Source organism: Chiloscyllium plagiosum, unplaced genomic scaffold (assembly GCF_037043375.1).
Source record: "Chiloscyllium plagiosum isolate Xiang-an unplaced genomic scaffold, Cpla_swu_hap1 HiC_scaffold_8, whole genome shotgun sequence".
NCBI classification, from domain to species: Eukaryota; Metazoa; Chordata; class Chondrichthyes; order Orectolobiformes; family Hemiscylliidae; genus Chiloscyllium; species Chiloscyllium plagiosum.
In genome coordinates this window covers 33,498,961-33,515,283 of record NW_028270146.1, presented here as the reverse complement: position 1 = coordinate 33,515,283, position 16,323 = coordinate 33,498,961, and the positions used below count along the sequence as shown (strand labels likewise).

The 16,323-nt window shown below is 39.4% G+C and overlaps 1 protein-coding gene across 4 annotated transcripts in view; it reads right to left on the bottom strand.

Moving 5' to 3' along the window:
- Positions 1 to 16,323, bottom strand: part of itpk1a (inositol-tetrakisphosphate 1-kinase a) — a 232,664-nt gene that overhangs the window by 199,148 nt on the left and 17,193 nt on the right. The gene's annotated exons all lie outside the window — the stretch shown is intronic.

The window sequence follows — 16,323 nt, the reverse complement described above, 5'->3', positions numbered from 1 at the left end:
GTTAATTGCCTACAATCACAGAACATGATTTTCAAAACAAGATGTCCTCAATATTTCTAAGTATGAACCTGACACCAAAAGTCTATCTTTTAAAACAGTGGACAGCCAATTCAAGGAACTCCGTTAAGATATTTGCAATTTTAGTCTTACTCAAAAAAAAAGCTTTGCCGACATTTGGAGCCAGCTATTAAAAGGGTGAAACTCCCCTACAAAAACCTGACCTTCTTAATCAGGGTTCTACAGTATCAAGGGCAATCTAAGAATCGCAAAAGACAACACCAAGGACACAAAATCCACTTTACTCCAATTGGTTCCGTAACTCAGAAATCAGTAGAAGCAGGGATCATTGAATATTTTTATTGGGTGGAAGCCGTTAGATTAGTTAGGCAAGAAATCAAAAGATTGGGGTAGATGACAACATGGAATTGAAAACACAAACAGATCAATCATCAATTTAATTGAATAGTTGAGTAGGTTCAAGGAGCTAAATGGGTTATTTCTGCTTTTTTTTGGAAATAGCTTAACATCTTTGAAGATGGTACATTACTGACATCAAGCTATTCTTCTTAGTCATGGTGCTACCATGTGCTTCATCCACAGCTTCAACCCTTTTTGTTTTGCACAGTTCAAACTCTAAAGATAGATATGGAGTTACATTCTCCATTTACCCTTCTTCATTCTAAAAACCAAGAAGAATGCAGCTTTTCCTTTAAACACCCATTGAAAGTTTCAGACAGAGATTTCTCTCTCATCCTTCAGTCAATATCCAAATCTTGAAAGAGAAAGTTACATGTCATATTTTCACTTGGACAGAAGCATTGATTTACCCAGACGATTATGTCCCCAGGAGAAAGTGAGGACTGCAGATGCTGGAGCTCAGAGTAGAGAGTGTGGTGCTGGAAAAGTACAGCAGGTCAGGCATCATCCGGGGAGCAGGAGAATATAGAAGTTTCGGGCATAAGCCTGACAGGTTTATGCCCGAAACGTTGATTATCCTGCTCGTTGGATTATGCCTGACCTGCTGTGCCTTTCCAGCACCACACTCTTGACTATTATGTCCCCAGCCTCTATCACCAGCCAAATGCAAGTTGGTTCAGTTCAACCAGAAGGAGACAACTGTCCGTTTTTTTTGAGGGACAAAACTCAAACAGCATAGCCCCACAATCTTGATCTACTCAAACACACCAGCATTATAGGAGACCGAGAACAGGCCAGACTACTCCAGCATCTCTTGCTAAACAGTACACCAACATTCAGTGTCTAATGAACAGTACGTATAATCACACGACTACTGACACTTTTAGAACTAGATGTCATGATAGGCCACAACCATCGAGGAAGAACAGAAGAATTATTACTTAGAAGTGGAAAGAAGGTCCTTTGACATAAAATACTATTTTTTTCCCTCAGATTAATAGCACCTTCCTGCTTTTTTGACTCTTCAATTCTTTCTTATTCGCAAAATATATCATATTGTTGCAGAAAATATTTTTTAAAAAGGTGATAAAATGCTGGTCTTGACATCCACAGGAATAGATGATCAGAAAATAGTTGTAATATGTCACTGTTACAGACCATTGTTCAGATCATATCTATTGCTTTGACCATTGCTGGGCAGGATCTTGGGAAGGATGTAACACATTTGGATGTCACTCAGCAAAGGTTTTTCGAATGGTATCGGAATTCAAGGATTAAACTATAAGGAGGGACTACACTAATACAAATTATGGCTGTAGTTCCTGGAATTTAGAAGGGCAAATGGAGATTTGATTAAAATGTAGGTGATCACAGGTATCAGATTAAATAGGACAAAAAGTACTTTTGAGAATTGAAGAGTTTTGGTCTACAGTGGTGGTGTGGGGGAGTCAGAAAGAGAGACAGAGAGAGAGAGAGAGAGAGAGAGAGACACACACAGACAGAAAGTCTAAGAATTGGAACTGAAACAGAAATGAAAAAAAAAACATTTCCCTTCACAAAAAAAGAGACATGGCCGTCTGCAAGTCTCACCTGTAAATGGCAAGTTGATGAATGGTTAATTTTTAAAAAGCCACAGTTACATATTTGCTAAATCAAAGGTGTTAATAGGATTGGGGAAATACAGGTGTATGGAGTCTAGTCACAGATCAGACATGATCTCTTGAATGGTTAAACAGACTAAACCAGTTCTCTTTCTGTTTCTTTTCTACTCAGTGTCTGGTAATTTTTTTAAGCCTTTTGGTAAGAAAGTTCCATTTGTTTATTCCTAACTTTCTAGTATTTGACACATCTCATCTGCCTTTGGGGAGGAGAAAGAGAAAAAAAATCTTAGAATTCTGTGTCAGCAGTTGATACATCAGAGATATCTTGGAGATAACTACCAGACTACTCTGATCCCTTGGCATCATGGTCACCCACAAACCTACCAACACACTGAAACAGCAACTGATGAACCCAAAAAAGACCCTATACCAATAACCAGCAAAAGGAATGACATTTACAAAATGCCTTGCAAGGACTGCAACAAATACTACAAATCGTACAGACAGGCAGAAAACTAGCCACCAGGATACACAAACACCAACGAGCCACCAAAATACATGACCCATTTTCACTAATATCCCTACATACAGACAAAGAAAGACACCACTTTGACTAAGACAACAAATCCATTCTAGGACAGGCTAAACAGAGACATGCACAGGAATTCCTACAGGCCTGGCATTCAAACTGGAACTCCATCAATAAACACATCAAGATGGACCCATTTACCATCCTCTGCAAAAAAGAACCAGAAATTATATCACCCACCTTAATTGACCAAGACATCAACAGAAAGCAGGACAGAACACCAACATTTCACTGGAGGCTCAGTGACTATGTTACCTAGCATGGTGACAAAATGTCTGAAAACAAACCTTCCAGCTCAGAGAGCAAACTTACAAACTGATCTAATATTCCTCTTGATGTGTAACTTTTATTCTTACTTATTTCAAGTCTTTGTATGTGTTTTAGCTAATAACTTTACTTTTTACTCAATTAACTTACAGCAATAGCTACATATTAAACCAACTTTTGATCTTGTTTTAAAACAAAGCTGCACTGCTGGTCATTTTTTTAGTAATCAAAACATACAACAAGTTAATAGGAGCGTATACAAGAAAACCTTAGTTCACAGACCACTCGGAGGATACGCCTAGTTTGTGATCATGATGTCACTTAGAGATTATTATGTTAATTTTAGATGAATCAAATGAATGTTAACTTGTCCTCAATTCCATTCTATCCTCTACCCTTCATTCCCAAACTGAGAAGGGAGAACAGACAACCTGCAGGTAAGGCTTATGTTGCTCGACTTGCAGACATTCAAAGAGCAGAGTAGAGTGAAAAGATACTACACCTGCTCTTGATTTCCCACAGGAATACTGTAAGCCAGCATTTTGGGAGCTGCTAAATCCTAGCGCTGAGGAATAAAGGTAACTTTGCAACACGTTTCAAAGAAAGCATTATTCCCAGCCGTTACAAGCTGTGAATTTTAGATGTATGCTAGATCAATTGATTGGATGGCTGGTTCGTAATGCTCAGTGACACCAACAGTTCAGGTTCAATTCCCACACCGACGGAGGTTACCATGAAGGATTCTCCTTCTGAACCTCTTTACCTTGCCTGGTGTGGTGACCCTCCGAGTAAACCTCTGCCAGTTGTCTCTCTCTCTCTCTCTCTAAAAGAGAGCAGCTGTATGATCTGCTAAGACTATGGTGGCTTCACTTTTCACTTTTACTTCAGTCCAAATTTCACACCTAGACATAGGAAATATTAAGACAGTTGAACAAATGCCCTTTGTTTTCAGAGGGGTTTCTGTTAAAGCTAAGACAAGAAGGTTGACAAGGGAAATTTCAGAGCTAAGGGCCCCAATGGTTGAAGGCACAGCCACAAACAGCAAGGTAAAGGAAATGAAAGCTGCATATACAAATACAGAATTCTGCAAGAGCATAAAGCTAAAGGAGGTTGCAATGATAGGGAGAGAAGAGGATGAGATTGTTAAAATCAAGATGTTGCTGCATTAGTGCCAGACATGGTCAGTGAGCATAGGGGACAAGAGTGAATGGAATGGTGCAAATTATAATGCATCATAAGAGTATTTATTATACATGTCGTTCACAGTTGGATTCCTGAATTGATTGTGGTAAGTTAAAGAAAGGAAAGCAAACTGGAGGTTCCCTGTGCATTAACCCAAGTACAAGCCCTCTGTCAATACACAGACAGCAGAGCTACTTGCATCCTGCCTACACCACATGATTTTCATTTCAGATCTCAATGTTGAGCACCACCGTACTGCACGCTATGCAAAGTAGATCATTTCACTACTGTACATAGTGAACGTAGCTGAATTAAAATTTGGCATGAATCCAATACAAACAAAGCTGCAGGGTGAAGAACAAATTTATGTTAGCAGATTAAAATTAATTGGGAGGATGGTCTAAGGTCTAGTAAGTGGCACATAACACCATTTATCTTGGTTATGTACACAGGCAAGACCAATAATTCTTCTTTACATCAAACTGAATTGCAAATTGTCAACAGAAAAAAGCTTAAGATTCAAAGTAAACAAAACCTAAAGCAAATTGGTTTGTACAGACAAGTGTATTCAACCTACAATAAAACACATTGGTTTGTCTTTGTACAAGACAAGACCTTGGTTAGACCAGATTTAGATTACAATGTACATTATTGGTCCACTTGGTGTGTGAGGAACTAGGTCAGAAAAGAACAATAACTTCAAGTTTAAATATCTTAGTATCTCAGGTAGGATTTGAGGGGGAAAAAAAAAAGAGCTTGGTCCACTCCAATTAGATTTAGATAGCTATCAGGGCTATTTAATCAAGACAGATGAAATAGGACACAATGTCGGGTTCACGTTCTCTCTTATGTAATTTTTAGGTGCTAAAGTTTGACTGCGGAAAATGGAATAAATGCAATTCATGCACATGAGGGTCTTAAATATTTAGGGTCATGTTACTTTGCAAGGTCAATAGCTAAAAAGGTAAAGTCAGGAGAGCTTGCAGAGTGGAGGCATGCTGTCTCTACTGCCTGTGGTCTTGACAGGCCACAGCACAGTGGCTCAGTAGTTAGCACTGCTGCCTCACAGGGCCAGGGAACCGAGTTCAATTCCACCCTCGAGTGACTGTCTGTATTGAGTTTGCACATTCTCCCGTATCTGCATGGGTTTCCTCCAGGTGCTCCGGTTTCCTCCCACAATCCAAAGATGTGCAACTTGGGGGGATTGGCCAAGCTAAAAATTGCTCATACTCTCCAGGGTTGTATAGGTTAGGTGCGTTAGCCATTGGAAGTACAGGGTAGGGGGACAGGTCTGGGTGGAATGCTCTTCAGAGGGTCGATGTGGACTTGCTGAGCTAAATGACCTGTCTCCACACTGTAGGGATCTTATGAAATAGTGATTGTTTTGGGAGTTACAGCTAAATACTAAAACACTTAGTTAACTCAAAGATGTAAAACCCATTGACTTCAGCCAAGCAGAAATTGTAAAATATGATTTACTTACCCTAAAAGACAGATCAAGGATAGATCAGAGCAAGTTATGCATTATGGAGATGGGCGTCTAAGCATATTCTCTAGTTTCAATATCTCAGTTCTCTTACTGAAGGAAGAGAGAAATTAGCTTGTGGTTAGGAGAATGCTAAAGCAGAAGGAGTGTTGTTGGTTAGTGGACTGCAAACGGCTGGGAAGTGGTGGTTCATGGCGTGGAAAAATGGTAGAAGAAAATCCCGAGGAGCCATTGATAGATCAATGCACACCAAGCAGGGTGAAAAACGTCCACAAGTACTAATTGCTTGATCCAGCTGAGAAACATTGGAGCTCAGAGAGATTCAGGAACAGTTTAATGAAGATAGCAGTTTGATAAAAGTTGAAATTTTGCCAGTAATTATACACTTTAAAAGGAATTGCAGCAATGCTGGTGATTTCAGTCTCAAAAGGAGATTATGGTACCCAGACATAATCAGTCATTGAGGCAGTCTAACTTGAAGAGGCTTGGAGGACCAAAAGTAGATCTCTCGAAAACATATAATGAAGAATTCCAAGTCTCATTCTTCTGCAGGAGATGAATTCTTTTTAACTGTATACATTATATAATGCTGTTAAAATGTGAAGGAAACAACCCTTAGGCACAAATTACAGCAACTTACAGCATTGAGTGTTTACACAACAACAGCAGTTATTCCAACATTAAGACGTATGTGTCAATTCAACCATACACAGGATCATCAATAATCTGTAAGATTCTACCTTACATACTGTGTGTGGACAGCTAATTGAAATGTGACAGATTAGTTGGCAGAGTGTCATAGAGATCTTCACCAAGCTCTCCCACACTCACTCGATAATATGCCAAAATAGGATCTCCAGCCTGCATCAAGCTAACTACGCTCAATCAAGCTAGTTTGTCAACATTGCTGCTAAATCTTAGGACCCGGTATCTTGGCTTACATTTGAAGCCAAGTACCAGATCTTGGCAAATACCTTAAGAACAGTCTGTGCCTTCAGGAAAAAAAGGAATGAGACACCGCCTTATTTATGCAACCACAAAAGAACACTAGAAATGATGAAGATGATAAACATAGCCTATATTAAGAGGAATACTTGATAAAATTTTAATCTAGATGGACACAGTGACAGAACTGAAAATGGACTTATGCCAGGGCTCAATGGCTTCAAGTTAAACAAGCAACGTAGAAACATTAAAAATAGGAGCAAGAGTAGCACACTGAGTCCCTTGGTCATCAATATATGATCAGTTCTGAATGTCAACCACTTCCACCCCACACCCTAAGAATTACATCCAACTCCTTCCTGAAAACAGTCAAAAGATATTCAAATATTCATACTGTATGTATGTGTGAGAGAGTGCCAACTTGAAGATCCCCATTACACATCCACTTTTAAATCTGTACAGCCACCTATAAAATAATTGTAACAGTTATTACAGAAAATATAAGTCTCCTGTACACTAAAATAAATAAATTACAGTTCAGAAAAGTCACGACATCCAACATCTGCCACTTGGTTACGGATGCCTGTTTACTAAAATAATTGCTCACTCTACAGTTCTAGATGTAGGTTTGCTCACTGAGCTGGAAAGTTCATTTTCAGATGTTTTGTCACCATACGAGGTAACATCTTCAGCGAGCCTCCAGACGAAGCACTGCTGGTGTTTCCTACTTTCTATTTATAGGTTTGGGATTCCTTGGGTTGGTGATGTCATTTCCTATGGTGATATCATTTCCTGTTCTTTTTTCAGGGGTGGTAAATGGGATCAAGTCAATGTGTTTGTTGATAGAGTTCCAGTTGGAATATCATGCTTCTAGGAATTCTCGTGCGTGTCTCCGTTTGGCTTGTCCTAGGATGGATGTGTTGTACCAGTCGAAGTGGTGTCCTTCCTTATCTGTATGTAAGGATACTCGTGAGAGAGGGTCATGTTGTTTTGTGGCTAGTTGATGTTCATGCATCCTGGTGGCTAGTTTTCTGCTTGTTTGTCCAATGTAGTGTTTGTTACAGTTCTTGCATGGTATTTTGTAAATGACATTAGTTTTGCTTGTTGTCTGTATAGGGCCTTTCAAGTTCATTAGCTGCTGTTTTAGTGTGTTGGTGGGTTTGTGGGCTACCATGATGCCAAGAGGTCTGAATAGTCTAGCAATCAATTTCAAATTGTATTTGATGTAGGGGAGAGTGGTTAGTATCCTTACATACAGATAAGGAAGGACACCACTTCAACTGGGACAACACAGCCATCCTAGGACAAGTCAAACAGAGACACACACAAGAATTTCTAGAAGCATGGTATTCCTACCAGAACTCTTTCAACAAACACATTGACTTGGATCCCATCTACCACCCCCTAAGAAAAAGAACAGGAAATGATGTCACCACAGGAAATGATATCACCAGCCCATGGAAACCCAACCATATAAATAGAAAGCAGGAAACACCAGTAGTGCTTCATCTGGAAGCTCGTTGAAGATGTTACCTAGTACAGTGACAAAACATCTGAAAAATGAACCTTCCAGCTCAGTGAACAAACCTACATCCAGAACCTCGACCTGACTTACAAATCTTCTCAAATCTCACTATCACTCTACAGTCTCTCCTTAATGCCATAAAGCATAACAGTGACCATAAAGCTATTTAAGAAACACAAAAGAAAAATGTTCTTCTCCTTTTCTCCAAAGGCATTGATTCTTGAGACATTATAGCTTGAGAATTATGAGCAATCCTTTAACGTGTTACCCATTCTTCAAAGGAAAGTCAAGCCCAATTCAGGGTTGGTATTATACAGGGTGCATTGAAGCAAAGGCTGATCCTCACCTCCACCAAGGTTTCCACAACAGTGTTATCTAGCAGCAACTCACTGGGACAGAACCAGAGGCTCACCCAAATATTCTCTCCTATGTCAGGGTGCTCAAGCCAAGTATTGTGCTCCTATAGTGACCCCGATTTATGAAAAACAATTGCAGCACCAGACTAATCCATTACATTGGAGTTACACCATGAAGATAACTGGGCAGCAGTAGAACATTCAGTCCTTTGAATCTGTTCCATTATCCAGTTAGGCCATGACTAATCTGCACCTTAACTCCATGTTTATAAATGTTTATTACCCTTACCTAACAAATCTCAAAGAAAAACAGAAATTGCTGGGAACACTCAGCGCATCTGTGGAGAGAAAGCAAAGTTATATGTTTTTAATCCAGAGACTATTCTTCAATACTTAGGTTTTTGTCAAATCTCTGAAATTTACCAATTCTTAATAACCTAGCCTTCTGAGTGTTTGGAACAGTTTAGACTGTCAACCCCCATTTTTGAGATCGTCCCTGAAAAAGCCTGACTCAGTTTAACATTAGGTATAGAACAAGGAAGCCTAAAAAAATACTTTCTACCCTATCAAAATCCTTTAATCATCCCAAACACCTCAATTAGGTGTTTTCAACATTCAAATTAATAACCAATCAATCAATCATCGATCCCCATACACAGAGAATGCCCACTTTTAGCCAAGATACCTTGGAAAGGAGAGGATGGCAGGTTAATCAGATTAATGACACTAAAACAAGTCATTGAGGTCTGCATTAGCAAAACTCTAAAAATGAACTATCTAGCTTCATGGCCAGCAAAAAATGTAATTTGACACGAGAAGCAAACTTTTTTTTAAATTAAAATGTTTAAAACTATTCCACATGCATTTTTTGGTCATAAAACCCAATTGTGCCTCTTCTTTATCAAGAAAACATTTCTCATTAACTATGTATAACAGGATAGAAAATAATTGGTATTAATTTCAATCTACATACATTCTAATTATGAATTGCTGAAATATATATCAAACTCTCTCAAGACAGGATTGATCCACTTGCCTGGTCAAATGCAGCTCCAACACCTGAAAATCCTCAATACCATCTAAGACAAAGCAACCAACTGGATTGGCATTCTATCCACTATCTTCAACATTCACTCCTTTCACCACTGCACAGTGGCAACAGTGTATGCCATCCACACAAGGTACTTTCACCAAGGTACCTTCTACACCCATGACCTCTATCACCTTGGAGGACAAGGGCAGTAGAAGCAAGGAAGCATTACCACCTTTAATTTCTCCTCTGAACCACACAACATCCTGACTTGCAACTATAAATCAGTGTTTCTTCATGGTCATGAGTCAAAATTCTGTAACTCACTTCTCAATAGCACAACTATAACACAACTGCTAGTGCTCAAAGACATGTTCATCACACCTTCTTGAGGACAATTGAGGATAAATGGTGACCCAGCCATCAAGCATCCCGTAAATGACAAAAAAAAATGCCTATAGGTTACAAAGGGCAATCTGATCACATGTCAGTGCTGTGAACTACTGAGAATGTAAGCACTCAAAATAAATGGTCACGTTTCTGGTATTAAACAATGTTTCCTCAGGCTCCTGCGGCAGTAACAACTGCCTCCAATATTTTATCAAACAGCCAAATTCACTCTGGTGCCTCAACATATTTACACCCAGTATAATAAATCTTCATGATGCAAGCAGACCAACACGTGGGGAAGCTGAACTTCAGATCCTGCTCATCGCATTCTCCAAGGAAGAATATAAAAATACCACATTATCTTTTGCTTCCACTTCACCCAGTTCATTTGAATGTCTAATTAGGAAAACAAAGATCTTGTCTATTTTATTGATCTGCTTGGTGTTCTGACTTCAATAGACATTGGTAAGTTTTACTTTATTTTTGAACCAGAAAACCCAGGTATCTACTAACAAAATGAAGCCACTGTTTAAAACAGAAATCAAAATTAGATGCAAACTAATAACTACCTCTACCTTATCTAGAATGTCATATTAAAGATATTAAAGTTACGATGAATAAGGTTAGTCATGGTCTCAACTTAATTCTGATATTTTTCTCTATCAGTTGACTTACATCAAAAACACAAGTCAGAAACACAGAAACTGGAAAATGTAACTGTTTCCAAGTTTTTATAAACGGATTTCACAGGCTTGCCACTTCTGGCAAGTCATGTTTGAGATGCCGGTGTTGGACTAGGGTGTACAAAGTTAAAAATCACTCAACACCAGGTAATAGTCCAACTGGTTTATTTGGAAGCACGAGCTTTGAAGGAGCAGCGGTCTGAAAGCTAATGCTTCTAAATAAACCTGTTGGACTATAACCTGTGATTTTAAAACTTTGTGCACCCCAGTCCAACACCAGCATCTCCAAATCATGACTACCACCGACATCACTAACTGCTGGCTTAAAGTCGAGAGGATCTCCAAGAAGATTGCACATATCGACACACAATCAAGTTTCTACAGAAATGCAGGAAAAGATCAAAAGGATTACGGATCATGAACCCGCTCAAGTTGACACAACCACCTGATGAAGGAGCAGCGCTCTGAAAGCTAGTGCTTCCAAATAAACCTGTTGAACTATAACCTGATGCCGTGTGATTTTTAACTTACTTCTGGCAAGGTCTTCAGCATGGAATGGTTGGAGGAGGTTTCAACGGAAGACTTCCAGTTTAAGACAAGCTTCGTTAGTATCTTAAGCATAGCCACCTCAGCTCCGAACATTAGGCTGTCCTTCAACTCTGGGGTTTTCCATCTGGGAACACTCTTCTCAGCTTAGCTATCCCAGGAATCTAACTCATTATTGATCTTTTTTTGAAAAGTAGTATCTCAACTGCGTGGAAACAGGCCATTCAAGTCTCTGAAGAGCATCCCAACCAGGCCATCCCCCTACCCCATCCCTGTAACCCTACAATTTCCCCTGGCCAACACACCTAACCTACACATCCCTGGGCACTATCGGTAATTTAGCATGGCCAATTCACCCAACTTGCACATCTTTGGACGGTGGGAGGGAATCAGAGCACTTGGAGGGATCAAACACAGACACAAGGAAAATGTGCAACCTCCACAGAGATAGTTGAATGAGGGTGGAATCAAACCCCATTCCCTAGAACAGTGAGGCAGCAGTGCTAACCACTGTGCCACCGTGTTTATAGAATCATTCATTCAGTTATCAACATTTTTAAAAACTTTCAGGCAGAGAGATTTTAAGTTGAATTCTGCAGAGCATATGCCTATCAAACAGTCAGCTTATTCTAAATTCAACTGCTTAGAGATATAGAGCTGTACAGCATGGAAACAAACACTTTGGTCCAATTCGTCCACACCAACCAGATTTTCTGAATTAATCTAGTCCCATTTGCCAGCATTTGGCCCACAACTCTCTAAAGCCTTCCTATTCATGTACCCATCCAGATCCCTTTTAAATGCTGCGATTTTAACAGCCTCCACCATCATCTCTGGGAGCTCATTCCATACACACACCACGAATAAATTGCCCCTTAGCTCCATTTTATCTTTCCCCTCTCACCCAAAACATATGCCCTCTAGTTTTGGCCTCCTTTACTCTGGGAAAAAGACTCGACTATTCACCCTATCAATGCCCCTCATGATTTTATAAACCTCCAGAAGATCAACCCTCAGCCTCCAATGCTTCAGTGAAAATAGCCCCAGCCTATTCAGCCTCTCCCTGTATCTCAAACCCTCCAAACTTGACAACATCCTTGAAAAAGGTTGGGAAAAGATTTACAAGTCTCACAACATATTTCCAACAGCAGGCACACCAGAATTTGAAAACAGAAGATATCCTGGAATCAATTTCTCCTGCTTTAATTAACTTTTGTTGTCCCTTTTTATAAACCCCTTTAAGTTTATTGTTTGGTTACATGATAAGTTCTTGACAGAAAATTACTTTTAATAAGAAATCATTTTCCAGGGAAATTTAGTTCTGGAAAGGACCATTAGACTAACATGCAAACAAGTCTGCACTCAAAATCACATTGGCCATCACAGGAAACAAGCAAAGGAAGGAGAAACATTTCTTCTATCGAGTCAGAGTTTGCACTAAGAATTAGATTGATACAGCTGTAAACCAAATGAAGCAGAGTCCCAAGGTTGTAGAGATCAGCAACAGAAGGAAATCCAAAATGAGGTATTCCCATACATTAAACAAAATACTGCAAGCACTGGAAATGTGAAATAAAAATAAAGTGCTGGAGAAAGTCAGACATGGCAGCAATTGCTGAGAGAGAAACACAGAGATAATGTTGAATCCAACTGACTCATCTGCAGAACCGAAGAGGGCTGGACAAAGATAAACACAGAATGCGGTTGAAGCTTACCAACTCAAGCTGTTTCTCTTTCCAAGGATGCTGAGTTACTATTTATAATCAGGTATGACACTCCTTTTGAATTTCTCCAGCATTCTCAACGTCAGTTTCAGATTTCCAACATTCATAGAAGTCAGCCTTTATAGGTCTAGAATATTAAGTTTTCTATCCTGTTGAAAAGGCAGAGGTGGAGCCAGTAGAACAAATGGTGAGGGTGCCCTGAGCAAAAAACTAAAGGGAGTCCTGATACTTGTAAAGGAGCAATTGAGATATAAAATAAGTGTGAATGGTAGATTTGAACAGGAGAAAATGGGGTGGCACTGCTGAGAGCAAAATGGTGAACAGTGTTCACAGTCTAAAGTTGTTGTACTCAACGTTAAGTCCAGAAGGTTGTAAAATGCCTAAGCAGAAAATGAGGTGCTATACTTCCAGTTGGTATTGAGCTTCACTAGAACACTGTAGTGGGCCTAGGATGGAAATGTTAGCACAAGAATAATGTGGTTTATTGAAATGTGCAACCGGAAGACATTCCCACTTATGAGCAATACCTATTGGTCTTTGTTGAAAGAAAGCAGGATTGGTTTAATAGCCTGCTCATGCTCACTGTTCACAGTCATATTTCCTACTCCAGTATATGTTGTTATAATTATGTTTGAATTGACACATTGAGAAGCAAATAGAGTTGCAAAAAAAACCAGGAAACAGCAATGCTGGGGATGCAAGTAGAGTTCCAACACAACAATCCATACTTTTTATATAGAACTTCCAGTGGTGGCTTATCAATGCCTCAGACCTTTTGACCCCTAACTAAAAAGTAATAAAATACAACAAGTGCTAATTTGTTTCCCATGACAACCTTCAATTACAAACCAAAAGTGAAAATGCTGGAAAAATGCTAGCTTTGACAAAGGGTCAGTTAGACTCAAAACGTCAGCTCTTTTCTCTCCTTACAGATGCTGCCAGACCTGCTGAGATTTTCCAGCATTTTCTCTTTTGGTTTCAGATTCCAGCATCCGCAGTAATTTGCTTTTAACCTTCAATTACAACCTACTTTTGCAGTTTTGTCACTTCCAAATATGGTGAGGATCCCCATATAAAGGTAGTGATTACCCGGAGGATTTTATACAACCTTTTTGGCCTTTCTCTTAAAGGTTCCATAAGAAGTCATAATACTTACTACAAAACTAGGTACAACTGAGCTAGTAAGTTCAACCAAAAAGCCATTTAAGACATTTATATGTAACGTACATTAAACAAATTCTATTCCACATTTATAACATTGTATAGCACAGTGTCAACTGATGTACAAATCTACATGCAAGTGAATTACTGTGCAGCACAACATCTTAGAACTTTACAATACCCTAAATACTGTCTATTTTAAATGATGATACACAGCCAACAAAAATCTGCACACTCCGAGGCAATTCCAGTCTTTGTTTTAATTTAATATATGGGACTTTGTTCTACAGATTATTTATTTTCAGCATTTTGAACACTGAGTTTGGGATAAAAGATTTTGGACAATCAACATTATGCCAAACCTCATTCAATCTACTATAATAGCAAAGGGCAACTTCAGGATTCTACTAAACACGGGACAAAGTTTTTTCGCCCAACACATCTAGCTCAAAGGCAAATGACATGAGATATGGTTGATATCACCTTATGGATGCTACATTCATATTTGGGTTATGTCAATCCCTGATTCACATGTTACACAAAAGCAAATACGCTTAGCCAGCTGCCAGCTGCCAGAGTGAAAAATACTTCCACTCCAATTCATTAGATAATGGACAACAATAATCTGCAATCATATAGCACATTTAAATGTCATAACACCCCCAAAGTGCACCCCAGAAACATTATAAAACACAATAGCAAACCAAGCCAGGCATTTAGCACTGTTAGCCAAAGCCTCACTGAAATCCATAAACTTAAGGGTTGCCTCAATGGAAGAAATTGAGGAAAGGTTTATGAAGGCGAATTTCAGAGCTGGAGGCCATGTCAGGTGAAGGCACAAGCTGTTGAGCAATGAGTACCAGGGATGCACAAGAAACAAAAAGTAGAGTATAGAGATTTGAACAATTGCAAGGCTATAAGCCCTTGTAGAGATATTGGGGGTGGCGAGAGAGGGGTGGGGGATGTTTGCAAGGTCATGGAGGGATATGAAAGCAAAAAAAAAGAGAATTTTTAAAATGGTGGCATCATGAAACCAGGGGCAAAAAACGTTATCCAAAATTGATTCTCCTTTTACACTAACCCATCCAAATTCACTAAATCTTGGTTTCTTTCCTGAAAGACTTTCAAGTGAGATTCCAAACTGATTATTCAGTGGAATTTTTATTCCCCATTGGCTCAGAAACATTTATATCCAGCAACATCCAATCCATAGTTTGACAAGCTTCAAACAATGCATTTCACAAAAACATCTAGTCTTGCTCATTTAATGGATCAGTTGCGAATCTGCACTACTAATGGATTACTAGCTGTCCAGAGTAAATTCTGGCAGATTTAACTGCTGACATGAATATTCATTCAACATTTTCTTAAGGTTAAGGGGCCCCCTGCTGAAAAATTTTCCCAGGCCCTGGTAAGCTCTTGTTCAAAATGTTATATATTAGCTTGCTCTCCATCATAAGAAATTTTGTTCATATTTCACAACCTGCTCAAAATGTAGGCTACAGTGGGCCTAATTATTGTTTGCAATGGGTTTTAAAAAAGAATGGCAATCATTATGGCAATAACAAAACATTCTTTACAGCACCCAGGGCTTAGTTCAGTGATTTCCACCATAACTGAGGTAGGAGACTACCCAAATGACAATGTTTCAGGTGGGTTCTGTGGATTGAACCATCACCACCAACACCCGCCCCCCTCCCCAAATACAACACCTAATTAGTATTCATTTAAGTGACACTCTATTGAAAAGTACCCAACTACACTAGCACTGTCTTTCAAAAATATCTAGGAGAAAAATTACATTATACCTCCAGGTTTAAAACTTGGCCCATCACACTGGAAGCAAAGAAAACAACAGCTACACCTAACACTGCAAGAGGCTAGAGGAAAAAATTGGGGGGACCCTGGCTTGATATTTTTCCATCATCATTAACCATGAGGTGGTCCTGGAAGACTGGAGGGTAGCGAATGTTGTGCCATTATTCAAGAAGGACTGCAAAGAAAAACCTGGAAACTATAGATCAGTAGGCCTAACATTTTTGGTAGGTAAGTTAATCGAGAAGATTCTGAGAGATAAGATATCCATGCATTTGGAATGTTAGGGTTTGATTAGAGATAGTCAGCATGGCTTTGTGCATGGGAGATCATGCCTCACAAATTTGTTAGAGCTCTTTGATGAAATGACCGGGAAGGTTGACGAGGGCAAGGTGGTAGTAATAGTCTATATGGATTTCAGGAAGGCCTTTGGAGATGGTTCCACAAGGTAGGCTATTATGAATGTTAGATCACATGGAATCCAAGGAGAGGTGGCAAATTGAATACACAATTGGCTTGATGGTAGGAAGCAGAGGGCAATAGTGGAAGGATGCTTGTTGGACTAGAGGCCTGTGACTACTGGAGTGCCTCAGGATCGGTGCTGGG